The sequence below is a fragment of the Phyllostomus discolor genome, chromosome 5 (assembly GCF_004126475.2).
Source record: "Phyllostomus discolor isolate MPI-MPIP mPhyDis1 chromosome 5, mPhyDis1.pri.v3, whole genome shotgun sequence".
NCBI classification, from domain to species: domain Eukaryota; kingdom Metazoa; phylum Chordata; class Mammalia; order Chiroptera; family Phyllostomidae; genus Phyllostomus; species Phyllostomus discolor.
This window is the reverse complement of record NC_040907.2, coordinates 80,846,718-80,871,153: the sequence shown is the minus strand read 5'-3', so window position 1 is coordinate 80,871,153 and position 24,436 is coordinate 80,846,718. Positions and strand designations below refer to the sequence as shown.

Below are 24,436 nucleotides of genomic sequence, written 5' to 3'. Positions count from 1 at the left end.
AGGATTATATAGATATTGTGAATTGACCATGTTCTGCTTTATACTTGCTTGGAGCAGGGAGATGAAGAAGAGGAGATTGTTTTTTCTTCGAATCTTTGCTCTTGGTCATGGGGAAACAGTCATCACATGTGGGTACTTACTTGCCAGCCTTCCAGGGTACAGAGTGACAGGTTCACTTGGGGCTTCCGGTTTCTTTCCAGCCTGCTTGGTTGTAAGTTGAGCTGTCCCAAAGCCTCTCGTTGGACATAGTGCTTACAGACAGGACCTTCTTGCTTTGCTGCCACAGGGCTGTGGCTGGATTTTGTGAGGTGACCTCCCTGCCATCCACCCAAGTTCTTTCCCTCTCTTCTTGTATTGTGTGGTTTGACACAAAAACACCTAAATTCTGAGCCAACGTGTAATGGGAAAGACCCTTTTAAGATTTCTTCCACGTTTGCAAAAGTATGGTAGGTAGTGGAATCTTTTGCCATAAGTACTCAATTTGGACTCTCATGAATCACTGACAGAGACGCCATCTGCTCTTTGGGTGCCTGTAATACAGTAAACTGTGTGCCCTGTGTCTGTCTGTTTAGAGAACATTTGATGTGATAGTTCTTGTCATTGCTTCACATTAAATGCAAGTGGTCCCCTGACTTAAGATGGTTCGAATTAATTTTTCAACATAACGATGGTGTCACAGTGATGCACATAATACTCTATATGAGATATTCAACATGCTATTAAAAACCAGACTTTGTTAGAACATTTTGCCAAATTCACAGGGGTTCCCATCTTTTGGCGTCTCTGGGCCACACTGGAAGAGAAGAGTTGTCTTGGTCCACACACTAAATATACAAATACTAGTGAAAATTGATGAGCAAAAAAATGGTTTTAAGTAAATTTACAGTTTTGTATTGGGTCACATTCATAGCCACCCTAGGCCACATGTGGCCTGTGGGCCATGCATTGAACACCCCTGCAAGGCTTAAAAGAGTTCTGAGCACATCTAAGATAGGCTGGGCTAAGCGATGTTACGTTAGGTGTATTGAGTGCATTTTCTACTTAAACCCATTGTAAACTGAAAATATCTTTTTAAAACAAGGATTTTATTTATTTATTTTTATAGAGGAGGAAAAGTAGGAAAGAAGAGGGAGAGAAACACTGATGAGAGAGAAACATTGATCCATTGCCTCCTGTATGCATCCCTACTGGGGAATGAACCTGCAACCCAGGCACCTGCTCTGACCAGGAATTGAGCCAGTGACCTTTTCCTTTGCAGGACAGTGCTCAACCCAGTAAGCCATACCAGTCAGGGAAAACTAAAAATATCTTATTTGGATGTAACCTCAATGAAATAAGTTGAGGAGCAGCGTTTGGCTTGATTTAAGTTTTTGAAGAGGGCAATAAGGAGAATATCATTGAATCCTGGGGTTAGAGTACAGCAGTGGCTGTGTATGGGTTTAGGTCTCAGTGTTGTGATAAGAATGCTGTCTCTCATTTTGCTATTCATGAGTGATAATGCTTTACTGCTCTTGGAATCTCAATTAAAAAAACAAATTAAATGGGAAAAACCAGCTTTTAGGATAAAAGCTTAGCCAGGTGTCCAGGATTGAATAAAAGTGGAATTTGGGTCAAAGAACAATTAAAGTAAGTCATTCAAGAAGCAACGAGCACTGCCAGCTAGTTTGGTTAAATGTAGCCCTCGTGGGTTTTTTGTTTGTTTTTATTTTTTATTTTTTTGTTTGCATTGTCAAGGGCTTAGGAAAGAATTCTAAGAAAAGTTGTCAAAGACATCTCTGTTGGGATCACTGAAGGCTTTAAATAATTCTTGTAACAACTTCATAAAGAAAAGGTTCTTTTTGTTGTGTTAGTTTGCCTTTCACCCTGATAAAGACTGACTTGTCTTTTTCCCTCCTTCCCTTCCTCCCTCCCTCCCTCCCTTCCTTCCTTCCTTCCACAATTTTCATTTTGGTTGTGAAATTGCAGTGAATATGCCCTTTTCTGGTTTCTGTTGGTGTTTGTGCAGGCAGCATCCCAAGGCCCCCATTTCGTTATCCTGTATATTGCATTTCAATAACAGTTCTAAGTAAACAAGAATCTCCTTGTTTCAGAACTTACATTTGTTTTAAGAATTTTCTTAAAGCTGGCTAATATGTTAAAATGTGCTTTCCTGTTTGAGACCACTGGAAAGCACAGGAAAGCAGAATCATTACCATGGGAATAACTCCTCTGTAGGTCCCAGAATCTTAGGTGTGCTCCCTAGGAGGGTGGTATCCAGAGAGAGCTGACATAGCAGGGATCATTGTAAGAGTCTTTTGGCTGAATGAGGTTGAGAGTAGGGATAATTGCTGGTAGTGTGCTTTTCTGAACGTGTGTATGTGTGTGCTTATGTGTGTATCACTTGAGCTTGAATGGATGCTTGATAATAAAGCATCATTTATATAGTTTACAATGGGGAGTGACCCTGTCTTAAGCTGTACATCACAGCATACAATCTTGGGGCTCTTCGTTGTGGGGCAAGTAAAGACAGCAAGATAGTGGAGGGGGAGTGGTTTTAAGTCATGCAAGGTACTTGTTTTCTTTTATTTATTTATTTTTTGTTATTGTTAGTCCCCCAGCCTCTCAAGGTTCCTTTTTAAAAGTTGAAATAATTCTATTGGTCTAGTTTTTTTTTTAATCCTTACCTGAGGACATTCTTTTCATTGCTTTTTGGAGAGAGAAGCATTGATTGGTTGCTTCCTGTATGCACCCAGACAGGAGATTGAACCTGCAACCCAGGTATGTGCCCTGACCAGGAATTGAACCTGCAGTCTTTCAGTTACAGGATGATGTTCCACCCAACTGAGCCACACTGATCAGGGCCTTATTGGTCCAGTTTTGATTAAGGCAGAGATTTGTCTGGTGGTAAAGTTTTGAAACTGTCCAGTACAAAGCTTTTGCTGGAAGGTGGGGCATGAAACTGGACAGCACGTGGATCAGAGCATGTGCCTCTTCCCAGGTGGGGGAGGGGGTACTTCTGCAGCCGCCCACACCCATGATTTCTCACTTGGGGACCTTGGGTAGTGACATCACCTCTGACTGTGTTCACCTTGCGGTTTTCACCTGTAAGCTTAATAACCGTGCTTCTGGGCTTTGTGTTATGTGTGTAGTGGCTTTCCTAACTCTCACTTGGTTATTTAATATAAGTAGCAGAATTGGAATTACAGTTCAGGTTGTGTAACTTTGAATCCAGTATTTAATTTAGAAGATATACTGGATGAGAATGGCAACATATCTTTGTAACAGTGGTATTGAAAACAAGGTGTTTTATTTTTTTTCTCTCATCAACTTTTAAACAAAGACGATTCTGGGTGATTGATCCTACCAGAGTTTCCTGGGGAAATTCAATTTTAAAATAGTATTTGGCATAGACAGTAGAAAGGGGTTGACATATTTTGTGTCTGATTTGAACTGACATCACCTCCACTAAGTCATTCTCATGCTAGGATGCTGAACAAGCAGCCTCTTGCACTTCCCTCTTGTGTGAGATGGGTTGGGGGTCTGGTATCTGTTAACAGTGTGCAAACAGTGGCAGTTTGTATCTGAGTGGCTGAGCTCAGCTGCCCATTTCTGCAGGTCTACTGTAGCAGTAATAACACAAGCACATATAAGATAGTAAAATCCATGTTTGCCATCAATCTTGCTTTTGTGGTTTTAAAGCGACAGGGAATGGATTTTTTTGTCCTTCTAGAGGTAGAGCATGAGAGCCGTGAATGGTCTCGTGGATTGTCTGTGTAGGAACTGAACCATCATTACAGCTCATTGGTTATATAGCCAGGCTTAGGAGGCAGTGCTGAGATTTTTGCTGATTGTGAACCTTCTGTCTACTTTGTCTACTTCCTGCTATAGGTAATGCCACTTTTCCTGCCTGTAATAAATTGACAAAAGCTTAAGAAAAAGCTGGCAAAGGCTAAGGCCACGGTCGCTCTTTGAGGACCCTTAGCCCACTGGGACTGAAATTAGGGACATTTAAATAACATGCTACACAAAATAATGAGTACACATAATTACACAGTAAGAGAGGGGAGCTATTAGCTGTATTTGAATTTAATTTGCTTCCTGTAAATGTCATTTGAGATCCAGCAAGTCCTCTGTCCAGCTGAAGAAACTTGACAAGATATAAGAGAAGCTGGATCCTTTTCTTGGAATCTTCCTGTGGGCACCGGTTATAAAAACCAACCTCTGTTGAGTGCGTGCTATTTGCCCGTTACTGTCCTAGCACTTTACCCATATTTTACTTAATCTTCAGAACAAACCATTTCATTGATAAGCAAACAATACACTAGAGTGGATTAGCAAGTTTCCAACACAACCAGAATGGGGCAGAGCCAGGATTTAACCCCTGACTTTTGTACTAGAGTTCCCTTGCTTTTAGCCACTGCCCAAATAAACAAAAGACTCTGGAATCCCCCTTAAAGGTAAGATCCTAAAAATAGGAATTTGTAGGAGGACTTTTTCTTTTGAATGAGGGAGCATGTTTCTGGGCTTTCTTAGACCTTGTGCTTAAATAGAGAGAATAAAAAATTATACTCCTTTTGATGGTTACCCTTCCTACTTCAGCCACAGGCACAAACATGCATTCATTTCTTTCTGTTTCTTCACCTAGAGATAAGGGATTATCGAACCAGCAGGCTGGCAATCAGATGACTGTCAGCCATCGAGTTGCAGTGGTGAGAAAGGGCAGCAGCCTTTCCGACCACAACTGCCAATTTGTAGTCAAGGCCCGAAGTTGGAAGTGTAGATGTAGGGAGATTACCCCTGGGCCTCCCCACCCTCTCATTGTTTTTAAGGAGTAGAATTTAGGACTTCAAAATCTTCCTGAAGATTCCTGATGTTTGTGGATTGTAACATGGACCCAAGTCCTACAAATTCATTGTTCACAGCATAAAATAAAAATGGCTTGTAAGTCAAAATTATAAAAATTAGGCACCTCACCTGATGAACAGAAGTTTATATATGGAGTCATATTTGAAATGAATATCTTGGGGGTTGATTTCCCTTAGCCTGAAGCTTTCAGATTCTACAGGGAGGACTCCTCCCTAACACCAACCTTGAAATTGGCTTACCTTGTACTTTGTTCACCTTGAACCACTGGTGTGTAAGTGCCGGTGTCTTCTGTAAGCTGTAAGGAACATAGAGTTCAGAGAAGATGCTGCAGGTTGACTTTTAAGTTTCTCTTACTATGCCAGTCTGAGACTTTTCTTACCTGTGTCCCTGACCTGTGAGTCAACATGCCATGTGCAAAACAGCTGGGTGAAGTGAGGGTAAAATACCTGTCGTTAGAAACAGCTTAGATTTATTTTTATTTTTATAATATATTTTATTGATTATGCTATTACAGTTGTCCCATTCCCCCCTTCATTCCCTTTCACACTGTACACCCTCTCCCACCCACCTTTCCCCCCTTTAGTTCATGTCCATGTATCATAAGTTCTTTAGCTTCTACATTTCCCATACTATTCTTGCCCTCCCCTCTTTTCTACCCACCATCTGTGCTACTTATTCTCCATACCTTTTCCCCTTCTCTCCTCCTCCCACTCCCCTGTTGGTAACCCTCCATGTGACCTCCATTTCTGTGGTTCTGTTCCTGTTCTAGTTGTTTGCTTAGATTTTGTTTTAGGTGTAGTTGTTAATAATTGTGAGTTTGACCTGGCTGGCATAGCTCAGTGGATTGAGCGCGGGCTGGGAACCAAAGTGCCCCAGGTTCGATTCCCAGCCAGGGTACATGCCTGGGTTGCAGGCCATAACCCCCAGCAACCGCACATTGATGTTTCTCTCTCTGTATCTCCCTCCCTTCCCTCTCTAAAAATAAATAAATAAAATCTTTAAAAAAATAATTGTGAGTTTGCTGTCATTTTACTATACATGTTTTTTATCTTCTTTTTCTTAGATAAGTCCATTTAACTTGACCTTATCTGAGAAGCACTTTCTTTGTCCTTCCATTCTAAATGAAAGCTTTGCTGGATAGAGCAATCTTGGATGTAGGTCCTTGCCTTTCATGACTTGGAATACTTCTTTCCAGCCCCTTCTTGCCTGTAAGGTCTCTTTTGAGAAATCAGCTGACAGTCTGATGGGAACTCCTTTGTAGGTAACTGTCTCCTTATCTTTTGCTGCTTCTAGGATTCTCTTCTTCATTTTTACCTTGGCTAATGTAATTATGATGTGCCTTGGTGTGTTCCTCCTTGGGCCCAACTTCTTTGGGACTTTCTGAGCTTCTTAGACTTCCTGGAAGTCTATTTCCTTTGCCAAAATGGGGAAGTTCTCCTTTATTATTTGTTCAGATAACTTTTCCACTTGTTGCTCTTCCTTTTCCCTTTCTGGTACCCCTATAATTCGGATGTTGGAACGTTTGTTTAAAGATGTCCTGGAGGTTCCGAAGCCTCTTCCCATTTTTTTGAATTCTTGTTTCTTCCTTCTTTTCTGTTTGGTTATTTCTTTCTTCCTTCTGGTCCACTCCATTGATTTGAGTCCCAGTTTTCTTCCCCTCACTATTGGTTCCTTGTACGTTTTCCTATATTACACTTAGCAGAGCCTTCATTTTTTCATCTAATTTGTGACCAAATTCAACCAATTCTGTGAGCATGATGATCACCAGTGCTTTGAACTGTGCATCCTGATAGGTTGGCTATCTCTCCATCGCTTAGTTGTATTTGTTCTGGGGCTTTGATCTGTTCTTCCATTTGGGCACCCCCCCTCCCCCCCCTTTTTCTTTTTTTTTTTGTCTTGATGCACCTTTTACGTAAGAGGGGCGGAGCCTTAGATGTTCACCAGGGCAGGTCAATTCGGTTGCTGGGCTGTGACTGGGTTGTGATGCTGTGTGTGGGGGAGGGGTCTGAGAGGGAACAATTGCGCTTTCTCAGCTCTCTGTTGGATTTCAGTCCCTTCCACCACTTCCCCGAAGCAAACTGGGCCATTCTGGTGCTGACTCCCGTGTGGGTGGGCTTGTGTACATTCTAGGACCCCGTGGGTCTCTCCAGTCAACTCTCCTGTGAGGCTGGGAGTCTCTCCCGGCACCTCAGCCCTCACAGGTGTTTTGAATTGGTGTTTTAAGGCCTCATTTCCCTGAACTGGGGCCCTGGGTTGTGTGATCTGTCTCATTCCCCAGTTTCGCCTGGTTTATCTGCATGTGAATGTGGGACCTTCTGGTCAGCCAGCCGCCTTGCTCTCTTGTGCCCATCCACAATCTGCTGCCTTGCTGGGTCTGTCTGCTACCACCCCGCGCCTGGAGTGGTCAGCTGCTGCCTGCGCACCCAGGGTCTGCAAGCCACCACTTTTTTTTTTTTTTGCCCCAACCCCTCTCCACCCAGCTGCCCAACTCCGCCTCTCCTACTGGTCTGAATGAATGTGTTTACTTTAACTCCTTGGTTGTGGGACTTCCTTACAGTTTAGTTTTCTATCAGTTCTGGTTGTTTTTTTTTGTTTCTATATTTTTGTTGTCCTTATTTTAGCTGTGCGAGGAGGCCCAGTGTGTCTACCTACGCCTCCATCTTGGCCAGAAGTGTCCAGCTTAGGTTATTTTTGAATAAAAGTGAAGCTGCACTGTCCTGGAAAATGGTAGAAATGAGAAAGTTTAACTTTTTCACTGTGCTTTCTTGTAGTAGTCAGTTTATGGCCTAAGTAATACACGTGGGACATTTTTTTGGTAGAGCTTCCATTTGGTCAGTACCTGAGAGAGGTTTTGGATATAGGAGGTATTGTAAGAAAAACTGAAGTCCAGTGCTTATTTTGGAGGAGTCAGATTACTTTATTTCATTCCATCTAAAACTTCATTGAGTGATACACCATGATTTTATGTTTTAGTAAGAAAGGGAAAAAATGCTTCCAATTATAAGTGTAAGCCATCATAATTTATAAGATTCTTTCTAATTTTAGATGTGCATGTTTCAACATGAGAAAACTATATGTGGCCTGGAATCAGGGAAGCAGAACAAAATACTGTAGGAGAAACGCTTTAAAAATCAGAAGTGTGTGACTAGGTTTGGTCTAGTGTGAGGAGGCTAGCAGGAGGCCGATGATGTGGAGCGTTCAGGCAAAGCTTTGTGAAAAAAGTGGCATTCCACGGGCCTTGAAAGCCATGGGACTCTGTGCAAGGGCAAAACGTTGGGATGCGGTGGGATGGGGGCAGAGGTGGGAACCCACAAATAGACATTGGACAGTTTTCTGTGGCTGGTCTACTTGTACTGCTCTGGCACCCAGAGAGTGGCGAGCCTGACTGCAACCCTTTGGCCACAGAATTTGGGTAGTTAGAGCAGGAAGGACCTTTGGAGTTGTATGTGTCAGACTCATCATTTTTCAGATAAGGAATTTTGAGCCTGGATCATCAGCTTAACTGGAAGGAATGGGTGGATCATGCTGAAGACTGATTAGAACCAGAAATGCAATTTAAATGACAGTGAGGTGCCAGACTTAGTAGGAATGGCTGCATGGGAGGATTTTATGGACAGTTAAGAATGGAGGTAACTGTGGAGGTCATTGTGTTCTAATGCTCCTCTTTCCCCTCTCTTTGTGTTTGCAATGTACCATGCCCCCAGTTTTCTGAGCCTGTCTCTGTCAATTCTGTAAGCTCTGTGCTTACATCCTCCTCCTCATCAAATCATGGACCCCTTTAACAGGAGGGGCATACAACACAGGTAGTGTCACCCAGAAGAGGGAGTTGGATGGCTGGGGCAGGTGGGGGCGGTGTGTCTGACATCTGAGCTTGATTGTCTGGCAGGGCTTTCCTGCTTGTCAGAGTTCTTACAGAAACCTGGCATTGGGGGTTGTGCACAAGAGGATGGAAATGCACTGTGGTGTGGGGTGTTTCTTAAAGCTGTTCCACCTCTAGTCACATTCTCCGTTTGTGCACCAAGTAGCCTCTCTCTCACATCTACAAGAAAACATCACTCTGGAAATCATACTTCCTTTCTTCATCATCATTTACTTCTTTAGTAGATCATTCCCATCAGTAAACAAAACATGTAATTTCTCCCATAATAAAATCAACCCTCCATTGATCTCTTACCTCCCTCCTGCTATTAATTTCTCTGAAAGAAAATGTCTAAACAGTGTGTCTCCCTCTACTATTTATATTTATGTTAATACCTTCTCCTTACTCATTCTCTTGGAACCCCAAGAGTCAGGACAATAACCAAGACTAATAATGACCTTTGTTGCTAAATCCGGTTTTCAGTCAGTGTGGCTTTAGTTGTCCATTTGGCAGCATTGGACATGTTTGAACCTTTCTTGAACTTCACCTGCCTTCTGTACTTTGATTTCTTGATGTCTTTATTTTTTTAATGATTTTATTTATTTTTAGAGAGGGAAATGGAGGGAGAAAGAGAAACATTAATGTGTGGTTGCCTTCTGCTTGCCCCCTACTGGGGACCTGGCCCACAGTCCAGGCATGTGCCCTAGACTAGGAATCGAACCTGCAGCCCTTTGATTCATAAGCTGATGCTCCATCCACTGAGCCACACCAGCCAGGGCCCAATTTCTTGATGTCTTGATAGACCTCGTGAACTTGAGGTGTGCCAAAGATAATTATCTATCTCCATTCTTTTTAATCTGCATCTGCCCTATTCAGCTTCCCATTGTCAATAAATGCCAGTTTCATTCTACCAGATGTTTTGGCAAACATATTGGGGTTGTCACCTCTGTATCTTCCTTGGTTTGTCTTCTGTATGTTAGCCAATGTGTTTATTCTAAATTCCCAATGTCTTCCGTATCTGAATTTGTCCACTGCCACTAGTCCACAACCTCTAGTTTGGGCCAGGACTCATAATGCTGTCTTAACTTCTGCCTTTTTATGCACTCCAGGCAGTAGCCAGCACAGTCCTTTATAAATGCAGGGTTCTTCCATCTCTCACCACGAAAGATGGCCACTTGCTGTGGGCCCCAGTATCCCTTTGGTCTCATCTACCTCCCTCCCTCTTGCCTCCATCCCACTTAGTCTAGTCTTCTTGCCGTTCCAAATGCAGTGAGCATACTCTTGGCCCAGAATTTTTGTACTTGCTGATTTTCTATCCAGAACTCTCCTTTTAGTTACCTCTGTGACTTCATCCCTTTCTGTATTTCAGGTTTCTGTTCAAATGTGCCCTTATCAAAGAGTCTTTCCTTGAGCATCTTATTAAAAAGTGTGCCTTTATCTGTTACCCTTAGCTTCTTACCTTTAAATTTTTTTTAAAGATTTTATTTATTTATTTTTAGGGAGGGAGAGGGAGGGAGAGAGGGGGGGAGGGGAGGGGGAGAGGGGAGGGGGAGAGGGAGACATCAATGTGCAGTTGCTGGAGGTTATGGCCCGCAACCCAGGAATGTACCCTGGCTGGGAATCGAACCTGGGACACTTTGGTTCCCAACCTTTAAATATTTTTGTGCACAGAATTCTCATGGCTTAACATTGTAATGTTGTTTATCATAAGCCCTCTTTGCACGGTATATTTTAAGTTCCGTGAGAGAATAGCTCCGTCCTTGTTGACTGCTGCTGTGTGCACAATCCCTGGGTGCTCTATGCAGTGTGAACCAGTGTGCACGCCGGCTATGCTGTGTGGGTGTGGTCCTGTCTGTTCAGGAGTGGGGGCATACCACTTCTGACTGCAGATTTCACTTGGGAAATACCTACATCTTGAACTCTAGGCCTCTCCTATCATAGCCCATGCTGTTTCCCTGTCACTGAAGTGCATGTTTGTTCATAATTGTCATATAAGTCTTATCACAGAGATTCTTGGACTTGGGTCATTTTTTTACCCTTTCTCTCTGAACTACATTTGTTGAAAGCCTTTTTAGGTACAAGATACATTGCTTGGTATTTTAAGTTGAAATTGGGCTTTTAAGAAAAAAATGTTACTGCTTTTAACTCTTAGATTATAAAAATTATACTATCACTAACATAATTTTGTGGGTTTAGTGAGTCTTGGGTATTAAGCAAATCTGGTTGTGAACCCAGGAGTCCTGACTCCAGATCTTTTTTTTTTTTAATTGAAGACAACTTTGCACTGTGAAATTACATATTGTAAGTGTACAGTTTGATGAGTGTACAAATAAATGCACCTATACCCTCTGACAAACACTCCAGCATGGATGGAGGACTTTTCCATCACTCCAGAAAAGTTCCCTCCCATCCCTTCCAGTGTATTTGAGTTCTTTAAAGTATGTGTCCATTTGGGGGTTTCTCTCAGTTTTTAGAAGCCATTATGATTACACATGGGCTTATGGTGTTTTCCCAGAAAATATCAGGTGCCTGGGAGTGTCTGCAGAGACTGCCAAGTGCCTCAAAGCCATAGGCTCAAGTGGGTCCAATAAGCAGTTCTTAGAGGCCCCAGCGTAGGAAGACCTCAGCCAGTGTTTAAATAAGAACCCCAGAGTTGGACAGTCGCATGAATGACAGTCATCATCTCATAGTGTCATTTGTGGAGACAAATTGGCATCACAGTTTTGGTTCTGATCTGTCATGTGAGTTCAGACCACAGACGACCTTTTGAACAAATTTAGTTTGCATCTTCTTCAGTGTCACCTTTCTCTTGTGGCACTTTTTTTTTTCCTCTTGCAGCACTACTTAGACTGTGAGCATTAAGAAATTCTAGCCTTGATGTGTAATTCAAGAAATTCTGAAACTGTGGTCTGAGACTTGGCTTTCCCCCAAAGGCAAAGCTGAAGAGGCATCAAAAGTCATGTCCCTTCTCCATGAACAGTGTTTTCAGTGAGGAGCCTGTCATCTGTCTGATGGCCTTGAGGCACGTGGCAGTACGGTCAGATCTTAATTTCTGCTCATTTTTGTGTGGCTCTGGTGAAAGTCAATATATTAGTAAGCTTGTGCTGCCATACCATAGACAACAGCAGACATTTATTGCTAATCATTCCAGAGGCTGGAAGTTTATAGTCCAGGGTGCCAGCCAATTCAGTGTGTGGTGAAGGATGGTTTCCTGGCTGTGTCCTTGGACGGCTATGAGAGGCAGTGCACTGGTGTCTCTTCTTGTGAGGACACCAGCCTTAGTGATTAGGGCCCTGCCCTAATGACCTCATGTAACACAGTCTGGGTGTTAGACTTCAGAATTGGGGGTGGGGGACACATTCAGTCCATAATGGTCTAGAATTTGGTACTACTTTGAGGTGCTGATGATTTTATTTTGTTTTGATTTTAGGTAAAATTAATTTCCTTGTTAATCTACAACATGGTTCTTTTTGTGCTTAAGTGATATTAGAACAATTTACTGGTATATCACATCAGGAAACCCCAAGAGCTGTTTGACCTTTAAGTTATTGCTCCTTGCAGTTGGGTGAAATTAAACGTGGACTTACTTATTGAATACCTGTTTTTGTGAGACTACTTGGGTTAACCCCAATGCCATACGTCAGTAGGGATCGAAACATGATTCATTTGCAAAAGTTGTTGCTACAGAAGGCCTAGAGCCCCTAAGAAAAGGGCAAACAGTGTGAATCAAAGGTTGTAAGGAGCCTTTGGCTAGTGTGGTTGGTGGATTGAGTGCTGGCCTGTGGACTAGGGGGTTGCTCGTTTGATTCCCAGTCAGGGCAAATGCCTGGGTTGCAGGCCATGTCCCCAGTTGGGAGTGAGGAGTGGGCAACCAGACACTGAGGTTTCTCTTCCTCTTTCTCCTTTTCTTCCCCTCTCTCTGAAGGTAAATTACCGTATTTTTTGTACTATAAGATGCTCTCTTCCCCCCCCCCCCCCCGCCCCCCGCCAAATTTGTGGGAGGGTGGGGGTGCATCTTATAGTCCAAAGCTTACCTGGCTTACCTGGCTCACTGTGGGGGGGGGTGGCAGTGGTGGGGTGGGGTCACAGGTTATTAAATATTTTACCACATTTTTTGCTTCAAAAATTCCCCCTACCCACAATTTTCCTCCTTTAAAACTTAGGTGCCTCTTATGGTCTGGTGAGTCTTATAGTCCTATAAATACGGTAATAAAATCTTTTAAAAAAAAGTCCTTAAGGATTTGGGAGGGGAGTGACAATTGAGATGGCCCTGGAAGGATGTTTCTGTTGTTGATTTTTTCTGGGAAAAATCATGGGATTACGTGATGTTGGGGGAATTCATCTTACTTGCCTGAATATTATGCTGTAAATATAATTTAGAGCAGTGCCTTCCAACCATTTTCATTTCTCAAAATGTATGGAAAGGGAAGACCTGTGGTAGGGTAATTAGATAGGCCCGCACTCTCTGCCAGAGGCGACTTCCTCATGCCTGGAGTTTACACTTGTCACCTACCTCCTTGTACTTGGAGAAGAGCCTCATGTTTTCTCAATCTGACCCATTTTATGAATTGAATTCTGTGGTGTGTGTATTTATGGATCTTTAATTACTATCAGATATGCCACCATGGACTAGTGCAGTTTTCCTTTGCTTGTGAATGTCTTGGATCCCATTTCCCCCAAATTTAGAGGGTATTTTGCTTAGCTTTTGGATATAATCTGTTAACACGTGAACCAGATGAAATGTTTAGAGTCCCATATGGTGTATCTTTAAAGCCAGAAGAGTGATAACCAGAAATGCTTGGGGACTTTACCCTACAGTCCATAAATCCTGTAGTTTCTAGTTTCAACTTGTTACTCAACCTCCCCTGCTGCCAAATCTCATAGCTTTCTAGCTTTGTCTAAACTCTTCAGGGTGTTTTTGCAGAGTCCCACATTCAGCTTTTTCATAAGTTCTTTCCAAAAGATCATAAAACAGTACATGTTTGGGGACAGAGATGGAGGAACGTGACTTGTTTTATAACCTTAGCCCTGCCAATCAAGGAGAGTAGTGTCAGCCTAGCCGGTCAGCCAGGCGATCCCTGTGTTGTGCCAAGGAGAACTTTCAGGCTCTTTCCTCCCTGCACTTTAAAGCTCCTCATGCCTCTGTGTTGAGACCCTGTTTCTCCTCTCTCTGCCCTGTTCCCTAGCTTTTCATTAGTGTACTTGGCTCATTTCACTTGGGATCTAATGATTCAGCTCTTTCTGCACACAAGGCCACTTCCTGTGTGACCTGCCCCACCACTGTCTTCTGGGTTATTCCTTAACCAGGTCCACATTTCCCTTGGCAAGTAGGTGGCACCCTGGCCTTGATGAGAGGCAGAGACATCGGGGCCAGAGACCCCCAGGCCAGTTTCAGGTGCTGTCAGAAATGTCCGTTTCCTTACAGTTTGAAGGGGTCATGTTGCCTTCTCACACAGGAAGGTATCTACTTTGGAGACAGCTCTTTTCTGACACTCTCCTTCCTTTGGCCCTGGAGTTTGGAATCCATGTGTTTAAAAATTGCACCTCACTCCAGAAGGTCTACAAACCCTATTCAGATACGATCATACCCATGGGAGAGTGTTCCATATTTACTTTTTGCATTTGCAGCAGGCCTGGTACTTTCTAGAGGGATCTACATTGTAAATAGATGAGCCTGTACCCTGGTGGCTTTACCCTGTCCTCACCCAGCAGATTTCCCAACTTCCGACTACTTGAGTTGTTTGAAAAGGGCCTTTCCAGTTTACTCAGTTGGAAAGTGTTAAAGGGTGAGCTGGAAGGCTCTCAGCTGGCACTTTCTGAATCCCTCAGAGGAAAATATTGGCAAACTCTCCACTCTCTGCCTGAACTCTTATAAATTGAGGAGCCAAGAGTTACGAAGCCATCGCACGGGGCCGGGTTGAACTGGGTGGGAGAACATGTAATGACTGAGGCTAAGATCACCTACCATTTTCTGATGTTAATACTGTTTGCTCCCCCCACCCAATTCCTCTCCAATTTTTTATGCTAATCTCCCTGCTGCTGAAAATAGAAGTGCGTCATAAATGCAGTTTACAGAGTGTATTGTGTTTCCTGGAGAGCCTTTACTCCGGAAGATGCACATCAGTTTTCATTTCTTTGTCCTCTTTTACAACTTAGAGAAGATGGAAAGTACTGGGCTGTTTTATTCAACAGGTATTGTACCTTCTACTAAGGAAAGTTGCCTTTTTTCATTTTTGGTTTCTTTTTTTTTCCTGTGGTTTCAGGGGACAAGGTGCTGAGACAAGACGCATGAGCTTGCCATTGATTTATTATCCTGTTTGTTACCATCTGTCTGCCTTACACTTGGAGGGAAAGCCCAATGTGAATGTGCCATTGGGCCTGAGAGATTTCCATCTTCCTTGCACTGTCTGACTGAAAAACCTGTACGGTCACTTCCATCTTGGCCCCAGTGAGGTCTGTGGACATGGAAGTGTGTAGCCCAAGGGAGAATGTTGACGGAGCCTTTCTTCATCCATATTTTTACACCCCTGCCTCTGCACACACAGGGGAAGCAAAGTTGCCTTTACTAGCACTGTCCCAGTTGTGCAGTCCAGGCCACTCTTGGTGCTCCTGCCCTCCTGGGGTCTTTCTCTGTGGAAGAATTTCAAGGGAATAGGTTAAGATTGCCATCAAGTGGCTGCTCTTGGTAGTGGATAGGAGGATACTGGCCACCACTGCTGGCCCACTCCACACACATTCTCCTCCAGTTACTTAGCCCCTTTGTGAAAAATTATTAAGCTTGAGTGCTTTTTGTCTGAGGAATTAACTGTGTTTTTTGGGGGGTGGGGGAGGCAGGCAGGGAGTTTAGTATATCTCTACATTGTAAATCCTCAAGGAAAGCACCCATGTGCACCCAGACTGCATGTTCCAGGACGGGCTGAAACTAAAAGCAGGCCAAGTTGCAGTGGTCCGAGCTCACAGCCCTGGAGCTGTGAATGTAGGTGACCTAGAGGCTTACTGGAGAGAAATGGTGGGCATTCATTCCCCTGCCAGGTCTGGGCCAGGAGACCAGAGCCCTCTGACTCTGCTGATGGAAATTGGCAGGGAGGAACATGCTGTTACCCTGACAGGGTGGCCCCACCATCCCACCAAGGGGAAAACAACTAACAAACCCTATTTGGCCATTCTGTTTGGCTCCTTTTGTTTCTCAGCTCTGAAAATGGAGTGATCATTTCTTTCTCCGAGGTGATACTTTTAGGATTAATGAGGTGGTTTATTTAAAGTCCTTAGTACCTGGCTGAAAATTAGCATTCAAGGGCAATTGTTACTTGAAGTTCTAGATATATATTACCTAACTCCGTCCTATAAATGCTATAGCTGTGTCATAAAACAGCATCCCTACTGGACTGCATTAAAATGGGTTTGCCCTGTGCCCTGGGACTTAAGGAGCAGAAGCTCTGACTGAGCTTGAAGGAAGTGATTCCTGTTTAGTTTCCCCCAGTAGGTCTGTCCTCAATGATGTTGGCAAAACCTGCCCTATGGGAAGGGCAGGAGTGATGTTTGCGTAGGTGGGGTGCTACTAGGTTCTGTAGTCTCTGAGGAGCCTGGGAGAAGGCTAGAAGGCTTTCTGAGCTGGCACATGGGAGGGAAAAGGAGATGGATGTGTGCTGGCTGGTTGGAGAGGGAGACCTGAGGCAGGTTGAAGGACAAAGTGGCCGTAGACTAAAAGTATGGCAATGAAACTTTGGGTTTGGGTCAAGCAAAGAAAATTCTTAGGGCCTACATATTTTTAGCAGCTTTTCAGAAGTGGTAGAGGCTATGTTATATAACCATTCACATAGCAAAGTGTTGAATCATTAAACCAAAATTCGTAGATTCCAGCCATTTAAAGCAATACTCGATGCATCAGGGGGAATAAAGATACATTGGATTATAATTCTAGTTGCATCGATAACTGGGTATCATGGTGAGCAGTTCTCTCTTTCTTCACTGATTTCCTCTGTATGTAAAAGAAGGCACTTGGCACATCCCTGTCCCAGTTGGGTTTTGTTTAGTGAGGAAATGTTTCTCTCCTATGGTGTGTGTAAACTTTTCCCATCCACATCCCCCAGTCCTGCCTGCACACAGAACTACAGGGTGACGCTTTCTCTCTGGATTTTTCCTGTGTGTGCAGGAACTCAGGCTGAGTGTGGGTATACACCTCTTTCTGCCTATAACCTTGAGTGTAACAAAATGTGAGTGTAAGTAGAATAATTTCATGTGGCACTTCATTCATGAGACTTAGTTGGTGGTTGCTGACCTTTTTCACTCTCCAGCTACATCAGGGTCACCTAAAACCATTTATGATCTAAATCACCTTTTGGGGTAATTGCTTTACAAACAAAGAGCAAGTTTTTCTACAGTTTTTAGTTTTCTTAATAAGCTCCCAGCTTTTAAATGTTCCAACAATCTCTGTTTTCCCTTCTCTGCTCTTCTAAAAGCTAGGCTGATTACCCCGAGAACCATCTGCTCTGAATTGAAGGGGATTTGGCAGCTTCTGCTCCATTTGCCCCTCCTCTCCTTTTTACCATGCTTCCTTAAAAGAAATCACTGGCTGTCTGACTTGCCCTGTTGGGTTGAAGCTCCTAAGAGGACATGAGAGAGGCAAGAGAGACTGTTGGCGGCAAAGTCTTGAGATTAAATACATACAAATCTGTAGATTGGCTTTATCAGGTGGACCTTTCTGCAGTGATTGAAATGTTCTATATCTGTGTTGTCTTTTATTTTTAAAGGATATTTTATTTATTTATTTATTTTTAGAGAGTAGAAGGGAGAGAGAAATGTTGTGAGAAAGAAACATCGGTTGGTTTCCTCTCGCGTGCACCCCAACAGGGGACCACCCTCAACCCAGGCAAGTGTCTTCACTGGGAATCAAACTGGTGACCTTTCACTTTGTGGGATGATGTCTGACCCACTGAGACACACCAGTCAGGGCTGCGTTGTCTTTTATAGAAGCCACTGGCCACCAGTACCTTGTGACTAGATACCTAGCTGATCTGATTAGTTTTAGTGACTAGAGGCTACAGAATTTTAGATAGTTTGTTCAAGAGTCAGGGTGAGCATAGCGGTGACATGGTTCTCTTTTGTACTTACGCTCTTTTTTGGTTGTTTTTGTCAGGTCTCTCTAGATAGCCATTGTACTTAATTTCAGAAACATTCCGACTACCCTCATGGTATTTTATATAGACAATGCTAACAAAGTGAAAAGAGCAGTAATTTTCTATTCAAATGCCTTTCAGTGTTTTGGACAATTTCAGAATACTTTTGCCTATGGCATCAATGTCATGGCATTCATATTATCCTTGACTTCAGTGTAGCAATGTATTGCTGACTTCAGAATTGTCTTTGTTGTCTACTGTTCTCACTTATGCCCAGGTATTTTGTTAGTTCCACAAAAGCAATTTTTTTACTGTGTATTTAAAGTAACTTATTTAATAAAGAATAATTTAGTAATTTCAGAAAATTATCAAGATGGCCACTGGAGAGAATATAGTTTTGCTTTGTTTTTTAATTGCTAGTATGTTTTGTTTCCTCTGGTCTGATTTCTGCACTCTTACAAGTGTTTAAACCCAATTCAGTTGTTTTGTACGGTAGAATCTCGGCTGTTTAAAACATTTGGCTTTTCCTCATGTTTGTAAGTTTTTGAAAATGATATTTATAAAACATCCCGTGTAATAATTTTAACAAATCGTTTCATGTTTAGTAGTAGTCTCAGTATGGTAAATGAGGAAGAATGCACACAAAGTTACATGAGTGATGTGACCTTACTTCATAAATAAGGTAGGAGAATTATAGTTAATTTTGTCTTTTGTCATTTAAACATGTTAGTAACTAAATGAGTTTATATCTAAGCAGGATATAAAAGGTTAAGTACTTTGAGGAAGGTACAGAACAGCTTTACAGACAAAGAAATTGTTGGCTTCAAAACAAAGAAAACTTTAAAATTGAAATTAATAAGGGGTTAAATGTTTAGAAAACATAATGTGAAATTTTTGAGTGTTAGGTTTAGGAGCATTCTAATTTATTTCACCTGAAAATTTGGAGGCTATTTCCCAAGAATTTCTAACTTTGTTCAGTAAATCCTGAGAGATCAATTTATTATAAATTACCTGGGTTGTTCTAGCCAAATACTTGTAAACACAGAGATAATTCATGGAAACATTTTTCTCTCCAGGAAGAAAAGGGGAACCTTTGAATGCTTGGTAAGTTGTAGAATGGGGTCTTTGAGGTAGAGTGCTTCAGGCTTACAAAGGCCTGAAATGGCCTTAAGCAGCAACTTACTCTTTCAACAGTTTTATTAGGCCTCAGCCATTTTCTTTAGGTATGGGCTAGGTTTTGAGGGTTATTATGATAAGCAAGACTAAATCCTCTTGGCTGTGGACCATGACATGTCAGTGTTTGCTTGTCACTGTGGGTATTGTATTGAAGTAGCACCTGCATAGCAGGTGGTGGGTGTCACTGAGGGCTGACCAAAAGAGGAACAGGAGATTTCTAGGCAGAGGGAGGAGAAAATATTCTAAAAGAGGGAACAGCATGTGCAGAGGCACTGAGGTTTGACAGAATGAATGTGTCATTTGCTATACATGAAGAACCCAAGCCAGCTACCCCAGTACCTTTATGGACTGTGTGTCATGAGGTATAGCCAGGTTTGAAAACCAAAGCACTAGTGGCCAGTCTATTGCATGACTCAGGAAGCTAACGTAGACTTTTTTTTTTAAAGACACAGGATTTAAACCAGTAAAAGAAGCAACAAATAATTAAATTGTGTTGAAATCCTTGCTTATAAATCTTTGTTTCTCTGATTAATTTCTTAGTATTACTTTCTAGAAGTGAAACACTGGATTTCACATTAGCAGTTTATGGGAGTGTAGGTTTTATCAGAAGCAGAGGTTTGAAAAGGTGATCAACTACTCTTCAGTAGTGACCTGAGTCACTTCATTTTAGTACTTTTTGAACATAAGGGGTGAGGGACCCCCCAAAAATGCAGAATTATCTTCTGGAGGGTGGGCTTCTTGTAGTACAGGCTTTCCCTGGTAGGTGAGTGTTCTAGGAACCCAGCTGTAGCAGTGTACTAGCTGGTGGTGGTGTGAGAGGCTGTGTTCAGCTTCAGTGAATGTGTTTGAAGAGGCCTTCAGTGTGTTTGCCCTTTTCACGATGGGTGATTTACAAGTGCACCTGCTCACACTGTGTTGAGTATTCAGCAGTTTTTAGCCAAAAATGGCACGAACCCCATGTCCCACCCTTCCTATTTACCCCATCTGGCCCTGAGCGACTTTTTTTTTTAATTTTCTGATGAAAAAAGTCCTCACAGGGAAACGTTTTGCCAACATGGAAGAGGTAAAACAAAAAAAATGGCTGAAGCACTAAAGGGCATCAAAATCAACATGTTCAAAACTGTTTTACACAGTGGAAAAACTGTCTCGATGGGAGTATTGCCTCAAATGGAGAGAACTTTGAAGGTAACTGAAGTTTAAACATGTAAAAATTAATACACAATTTTTTGTAAATAAATTCCAAGTTTTGGGGATACCCCCTCATAGTTTTCCACTGTTTATTTTTCTTCAGTCACTAAAATGAGAATGGTGAGATTCCGATTGAATTTTACTCTGTGTTGTTATGTCTCATGTTTTCAGAGTAATTTCAGTGTTGATAATCTTTTTTAACTCGGTATTATTTCTGTGTTTACCTTTTCAAATGTATTACCTGAATCATTTAAAAATATGTTGAAGGCTAAAATATGATTTATCTTAGGTTTCTTTTTATAATCAAATGATTAAAAGAATACATTGAACAAAAGTTCTGGGCAATTCATTAGCACCGAAATTTGTGAAGGCATTCTCTATAGGTAGCACTTACTATGTACTACTGACCCTTTTATATATATAATCAGCATTAATTAAACCAACCATGGTTGTTCTTATGTCCATTGAATGGTGTGGAAACTGAGGCATGGAGTGCTTTGGGTGATTCTCTTTAAAATTCAGATGGTTGAGTAAAACTCCAATTAGAACCAGGCAGCCTTGTCTGTATTGTGTGGTGTGTGCTGTGAACCATTGTGTTTTATAGTGCTAGATGCTGACCGAGTGAACCAGTTTTTTTTTTTTTCCTTAATTAAAAAAATCTGATGGAACATTGTTTTTTCTGTTAGCTTCCTAATTTGAATTTTCTGGTTTAATTATAGTGCCATTTCATTGGTATTAGTGACTAAAAACTAAGTTTGTTTCACCAGTTAATATACAGTCACCCAGCCTAGATCTCCCTACTGTGTATTTGTAATTATTGGTATTATTTTATAATTGTACAGTGTGACCTTGAAGTCAAGTTGGCTATAGAGCCAACCACATGAATTATACAGTTAGTTGAGCGCTGTTGGTGCTTCAGGAATTACCAAGCCCTCTTGGAAGGAGTCCAACCCAGACTCCATGTGCACCTAATTCTGCTTGGTATATTGCCAGTGTATTAACTTTCATTTAAATATCTAACAAGTAATGTTTATTATTATTATGACGGCTGCTGTAAAGTGCCCACACTTCAATAATATTTTGAAAATCAAATATTAGCAGAGTGGATTACTTCTCTGCATTGGCTTCTTATCACAACCTAGGTGATGTGATCAGTACTATATAATGCAGCCCAAATAACAAATATCTTTATGAAAACATGACTAATGCAGTATGATCATTAAAATTCCTTTATTTCCTATATGAAATTCTCAGACTCCAAAATCTTATGCCCTTCTCTCACACGGGGAAATCCACGGCACCCCTACCCCTCCTTTATAGTAAGCATTTTTAGGGGAAATGTTGAGTTGCATACAACCCAAATGCTAAGGTGCCACCTTTGTGTGCAGTGACTTGTATAGGTGGTAGGAAATTGGAGCTTTTGGAGGCAGATGTGAATGATACAGGAATGCTGCAGATTTGTTCCAACTCGGTAAGGCCTATCTTTCCTTTATGAGATGGGTTCTAGCTCTAAATATGCACTGAATTCCTTGATTTGATACATGTATTAAACAAAGTCTTAATGCTTATGAGGCAGCAGGTTCTTTAATTAATCAACACAGGGTACTATTAGATATCCAGATTTGAATAAGATGTGCAAATGAATTGGTCTCTCACATTTTATTTAAGTCTTAGATGGGGGTTTGCTCCAGTAGTATATTTTTAAAAGATGAAGTGCAGCCAGTGGGCTGCTGGAGTTACGCACATATAGGTAGGTTCATGATTCCAAAACTCTCACCAGCAAAATATGCCCTCAGATATCCTATTGTTCGGGTGATAATTAGGTGGGATGGCAGCCATGTACTTGGCTGGCACACAGCATTTCTTAGGATAAGATACCCTTCCTGAAATTCTGTTCTCTTCCGAAGTAGCAATTGGAGTGCCTTGTTCTCTGGAGTCTTGAGTAATGGGAGAGCTTTATATTTAAACATTTAGAGATTACAATGATACATTGCTGGTGCACAGGTGAAAATTGATACCTGCTTTGGAAACCAATTTACCATTAACTTGTAAAATTGAGTATTTGTATACTGAAGAATTTCCAATAATTTTACTCCTAGGTGTGTATCCCAGATAAGCCTAGTGCCTGCTTTCCAGGGCACAAACAGAAGAATGTTTACAGCATGGTTTGTGATAGCAGCAGACTGGCAACACTTCAAAACAAGAGAATCAAAATAGATTGTGCAATAGTCATACTATAGAGTATGATAAATAATAGTGAAAATGAATGGGCAAAGATTAAGCAAAATCATGGGTAGATCTTAGTATAACTAATGAGGAGTTGGGAAAAACAAGTCCTCTATGACTAAACATGGTGTGATACCTTTTTTGTGAAGTTCATAGTCCAGCACAGTGAAATAATATACTAGTTAGGTATACATATTTGTGCTGTAACTAAAAAAATAAGTAGGAAGGGGAAGCACATACGTGATGTTTTAATAATTGGGTTTGGCTGTGGGTCTCCTTTTCTTTTTTTAAAGAATTTATATCTTTTTAGAGGAGAAGGTAGGGAGAAAGAGAATGAAACATTACTGTGAAGAGTAACATCGATTGGTTTGCCTCTTGCATGCCACTGACCAGGGACCTGGCCTGCAACCCAGGTGTGCGCTGTGATTAGGAATTGAACCAGAGACTTTCTGGTTTGTAGAACCATGCCCATCTCACCAAGCCATAGCAGACAGCGCTGCAGATATTCTTTATTAGTAAAAATTAAACGAAACTGGGGAGACTGAAGTTGGTAATATTTGAGAAGTCTTTAAGAATTGGGACTTGCTCCGATCCTTGACCATTCAGGTTTAGCTGGTGGTACTCATAATAACTTCGAACAAAGAAATAGTCTTTGCCAGTCTCACCCATAACCCTTCCCCTTTTTTCAGAATTTAAATAGTGAGGGTTGTGTTGCTATTCTTTAAACTGAACCTAGCTGTCAGTTTTATCATGTGTCTCCCAGAGGGTGGTGTTAGTCTCCCTGAAACTGTTGATACATTTCCTCTTTGGTAGACCAGCATTTTATCTAAACAGTCCAAAACCTTCTGACTTTCATAGGCAAATAGTTTTCCAGCTCTCCTTCCTGACTCAACAGCTGATCACAGGCCAGAGTTGGGCACATTTAGCTAGCTACCTACGCATCTATTTTAGGAAATACTGAGAGCCATCAGATGTTGGTAATGGTTTTGGAAGTAAAAGCAGCCCGGGGCCATCATCCTGTTAGGTCTTACCTTTTTCAGTTTAAATACCTTGTTCCTTTTATAGTCGATGGGAAGAGGAAGCAGCAGTGAAGTCAGGGAGAGTAGGGCTGATGGCTACAAACTCTGTTGCCAGTGCACACTCTTGTCAGATGATTGGGGATAAGTTTCCATAGATGATTCTCAAGCTTCATTTCTGGCCAGTTGTTAATGTCTTGTGGTTTCTCCTTTCTTAACAACCTTTCCTCAGAATTACCGTATATCCAAAGGTCTGCCTCTTATCTCCTTTCCAGTTCTTTCTTTTGGGTGCTTTTGATTAGCAAAGGACCAACAGACAGGTCCCAGCAGAAAGAAGAGGAAAACAGCCAAATAGTCATCTCTTAAATGCCCTTTAATTGACTGTGTATAACTTATGCTGCCGTGGGACATCTGCCAAACAGTCGTTCAACATGAGAGGAATATATCGGCACTGGAGAGTAGATGAAGGTTTGCTTTGTGGAGCCTGCACTAGGTGTGGAAAGACAGGAGAGGGAATTTCCAACTGTATATTCCACAGGGAGTTGTATCATAAGGTTGTTCCAGTGTGTGACTTGTCCCTACCCCCAAACACCACAGGATTCACAGTGGTCTTCAGTTTGTTAAGACTGTCTAAGGAAGGGAACTGGCTCTGTGATCTTGTTTAAGAACCATTCCTGCATATGGCTTAGCTTACTCCCATATAAAGTGGGGGATTGTATTAGATTGTCTGTAATTCTGATTTTTAAAAAATTACTTACTGATGAGAGAAAGATTGATTGCTTGAGTTGTTCTTCTTATTTATGCGTTCACTGGTTGATTCTTGTATGTGCCCCGACTGGGGACTGAACCTGCAAGCTTGGTGTATCGGGTCAACTCTCTAACCAGCTGAGCTACCAGGCCAGGACTACAATTCTGATTTTAAAGTAGTGGATATTAAGTAGAGATTAGGGAAGGCCATCACCTACGTTCGGATATTTTGTTGTTTAGAAGCGAGGCATGTAGATACACCC

At 41.8% G+C, this 24,436-nt stretch overlaps 1 protein-coding gene across 1 annotated transcript in view; it reads left to right on the top strand.

The window, feature by feature from the left end:
• Positions 1-24,436, top strand: part of JARID2 (jumonji and AT-rich interaction domain containing 2) — a 254,197-nt gene that overhangs the window by 123,129 nt on the left and 106,632 nt on the right.